The following is a 4,541-nucleotide window of genomic DNA, read 5'->3' as shown; positions in this document are numbered from 1 at the left end:
TTCTTCTGTCTCTTATTGGGGTCCTATCTTGAATGAATAGATGTTTGCTTGTCCCCATCCCCCCCAATTCACATACATGGTACTGTTAGAACCTAGTGGGGAAACCCCCACCCAATTCCCGATTTGGCGTGCACCCAAGAATCACGAACAGATGACCATCTTGATGTAAATACATGAGGACGTTTATTTACGGAGCTCCGGACCGACATGTATCTCACACAGGAGATAACGGATGTAGGCCACGAAGCTCAAAAGCTAGGGGTTTTTATGGGGTAAGGAGTTTAGGGGTGTGGAATTCAGCATAGCGACACACTATTGGCTTATTTAAACATTAACAGAAAGATTACATGTTAGCAAAATGGCATCAGGACTTTGTTCCTGTGGGCTGGGGGCTTATCTTTGTTCACATAGCAACCAGTTGATGTATGACTTTACCCGGCGTCAAGGGGCTGTAGACAGAGGGGAGGTTCCGGCCAGGTGGTGTTGACCCAGACAAGATAGCCCTGCTTGTACAATCAAGCTGTTCTTAGGAATGTCTTACCAACAGCCCTGTCTGTTCTGCTTTGTTCTCGGCCCCAGGCCGGGGGCTCATAGACAACTCTTTTACATAAATCACAAGATACAAAATCTCATTTTCTTTCAGTACTATACGTAGGGTATAACAGAACCAATAGTGAGTTTGGAGAGTGTGTGTGTGTGCTTGTATTGTCTCTGCAATGGGCAATAAAACATGTAACTGAGGCCAAGCTGTCTGAGGGGGGAGCATTTAAGGGGGCAATTCCAACACCACCCTTTCCCTTATGGTAGGCCCCCTTGCTGTATATTGATTGTACTGCTCCCACTGAAGTAAAAAGACATGTAACTTCCACAGGCCTGCTCCATCTGCATGAGGAGTCTCTGTAAAGAAAGTTCCGGAGAGGCCATCTTCCTCTACCAATGGGCAAAGGGATGCCTCTTAAATGAATGGAATCAGCCATTCCGTACTACAGTTCTTGAAGGTAGCACATATGGGATGGAGTCATAAGCACCCTGTGGCATCACTAAGACTTGCCACTAAAGCTGAGCTGTCTCTTCAGCCTGCCCGTTTAAGCAGAGAATTACAAGATGCAGATGCTATGTATCCTCTGAACTGGCAGGTAAAATGAAAGAAAGAAAGAAAACCAGAGACAAGTTTGGTCACAATGCTTGGGAGGCAGATCCAGGCAGATCTCTGTGAATTTCAGGCCAGCTAGGGCTACAAAGTATCTCCCTCTCACTCTAGCTCTCTCACTTTCTCGCTCTCTGTTCTCTCTCTCTCTCTCTCTCTCTCAAAAAAAAAAAAAAAAAAACGTGGTGTGGCAATGCAGTATGATAAAAAATCTCTTACATTCAAGAGAGACTGGGGATTTTGCTGGACCTCACAGCAAGTTAATAATGTACATTGAGGTCACTTAAGACTGATATCCTACTGTGTGCTCAGTCTGTCTGTTTAACCTGCCTTCAAGAGAACAATGTAGTTATCAACCTTACTTGCCTCGGATTCCCAACCAAAGCTAGGGAGCAGCTCTAATCTTTTCTCTATTCTTCCATGCCCCTGACTCTAGAGTAATGCGTGTGTGCTTTTCGTGTGTTACAATAATCATTTGCTGAAAACAGCAAATATATGTTAAAAGCAATCATACACTGAACATCGGCAGCTACTGAAGACAACACATGGATATTGCTCAATAGACAGTGATATGTGTAAAGCTGTTTGATATCTGAGTCAGCTGGGATCAGTTGGAGTCAGTAACTTAATCCCTTGTAAAACTCTGTTAATGATTTCTGGAAGGTGTTCCTCATCCCTTCCCCCATGTGATGATTTCCATGTTTTTCAGCCTTTGCTAGGGATAGCCACACGGGCACACACAGATATACAGACCTAGGGCAGGATGATAGCATTTAAGCAGACACTGATCCAGACTCATACAGCAGGATGATGGAAGAGGCAAGGCAGCAAAATAGAGAACTCACCTCTGGGCTCACTGTCGGTTCAAGGACACCAAAGGGAAGTGTTTGTGTTGATTTCTGTCCTTCATGCAATACCAACACGTTATTGACAACTGAGTTTATTATTAGTGCATTCTACCCTACACAAGATGGACGCACTAGCTTGTCATTTTCTGTCTGGGAGTAGAAGACTTAAAAGAAAGAAAGTAAAAATTATGTGTATGCTAAAGTCCTCCATGGGATCCCCAATCTTGGAACTGACAGGGAGAAGTTGACATGGAGGAGGAGGAGGAGGAGGGAGCAAAGGAAGACATCCCTCAGGCACAATCCTTGATACAGAGGAAGGAACAAACATCCAGGTTGCATGGGGACCTTAAGAATGACCCAGCATAATAATCATGCTAGATTGTGCCACTAAACTCCATGAAGTGGGAGATACTTTTAAATGAGAAATTAGCCACAGCCTCACTCGTGAAACTGTAGGACAGGAATACAAATGGAATCAGCCCGATGTTGTGGAAGCACAGAAACGAATCACCCTCCACCCCTGCTTATGACAAACGTTATAAACTCTGAGACAGTGTGAGGGAAATCAGTCTCTGATTGGTGGCTCACGGGAACTATCACGGATGCGTAGTTTTCTCCAGCTGAGAGTCCCCTGACTACTAGGGACTAAGGACAGTAGAGGAAGGATAGACGTTATGGAGACAATCGGGCATGAGAGGGGCAGTGTTGCATGCCTCGTTCATTGCACCAGACAGGACTGGGAGAGTTAAGGACGAATGATTTAGTGGTTTCCTTGGGACCAGCACAGGTTCTGTTGTAACCCCGAATTACTGATGCTAACTCTCTGCGGATAATTGTCCCGTTTCTTAACAGTCTCACCCAAGAGACTTCAGTGTTGTGTACAGACACTTTGTCTTGACGCTCCTATCGTCCCGCAAGCTCAATTTCAGACAGCTGATTTTTGTGCTGTGTCCTCCTGCAGCAAGCCCAGGGCTCCCTCCCCGGCCCTGGCCAGTCAGAGGGAACTCAGCCTAGTGTTAGGATGGCACTACCCATAAAACTCCCCCTTAATAGAGACATACCCGAGGAGCCAAATGCTATCTCAAGACATCCTCCCCACCTCTGCATCTCCAAAGACCAGCACTCTTCCTGATAAACAGCCAAACTTACCAGGTGCCTGTCCTTGAGACCTTAAAGAAATAACAAACTCGAAGGAGATTAGGGCCCTGAGTTTAAATCATAGAGAAAAGGTAATCAGAGGTCACAGACAATTATGACCGGCCATAAAATTAGTCCCTGATTACCCAACAGCAGACACCCATTAATCCCCCTCCCAGCTTCCATTCCATCCCACCAAAAGATTACAGCCCTCCACTCCCCTTTTCTGTGAACATTCAGGGGATGCCTAACTCTATTGTATATAAACCCAATGCTTTCCGGACTCAGGCATCGCATGCCAGCATCCACCCTGTGAGTGTGGGGCATGTGATCCAAATTCGAACTTGAGACAACAAAAGGCTCTTTTGCAAGTTGCAGCGGACTTGGCAATTCTTGGGCTAGGAATTCTGGGTTTCCCGTGGACTCTGGGCATAACAGTTCTCACTCAGCCTGCTGTGGAGCATGGCCTCTTTTAGGAAGAAGAGTTTCTGGCAGGTCTGAACAGTGTCGACTGACATGTAAACAGTTTCACAAAGTACTAAAGCAATAAAGGCGGATGGTTTGCTTTAAGAAATAAGACAAAGGAGCCTGTGTGGGAACGCTGGGAAGCAAACCTGAGGCAGTGTTAGCGTCAAGCCAGAGCTCCTAAGGAAGAAATGATAGCAAGAATCAATGCTATTGAACCTCTGGAAGACTTCAAGGCCTGAAGCAAAGATTTCAAAAATATACATAAGTGTCAGCAGTACCGACTCAAAATACTATTTTTAATACTATTTTTTATAGGTAATTTCACACCCATCTCCAACCAGAATAATCTATGTATACTCCTCTCCTGAGAGTGGAAAGTGTTTGCCCAACCTAGAGATCACTCAGTAGCAAGCTGTAGCCATTGCAGAGATGGCAACCAGTCACAGCGTGGCCCAGAGACAATCAGCTCTGTGGAGAGTGTGGGTCACAGCCAGTTCGATATGGTTGTGTCTCCTCTAAGTCCTCCACCAAGTTAAGAGAGCCAGCCCGCATTGAGCCTGTGGCAAGTGGGAAAAGGCGTGTCACCTCTGTTGTGGCACACTCCAGCATGAAGAAATGATTGCAGATAGCGGCGGGTAGCTAAGGAAGTAGCTTCTATTCACATAGCTGTACTCAGCATTGGCCATTTGAGAAAATAACTGACAGAAGAAATGCATTTTTTTCATGGTATATTCGACCACACTACCATTTTTCCTTAGCATTCCCATAGTATTGACTTCTGAAATGAACTGGCAGTTGGTTGGCATGGTGGGTGGTAGGCCTTCAGAGGTCCTGCCCCTCTGCAGAAAGGCTGTCTCTGTCTCTGTTGCCTCCCTTTGGATCCCATTCCCCTAGCTGGGCTGCCTTGTCTTGCTTCAGTGACAGAGGATGCACTGAGTCCT

Source organism: Mus caroli, unplaced genomic scaffold, assembly GCF_978045245.1.
Source record: "Mus caroli unplaced genomic scaffold, Mus_caroli_1 scaffold_16, whole genome shotgun sequence".
NCBI classification, from domain to species: domain Eukaryota; kingdom Metazoa; phylum Chordata; class Mammalia; order Rodentia; family Muridae; genus Mus; species Mus caroli.
This window is presented reverse-complemented; position numbering follows the sequence as displayed.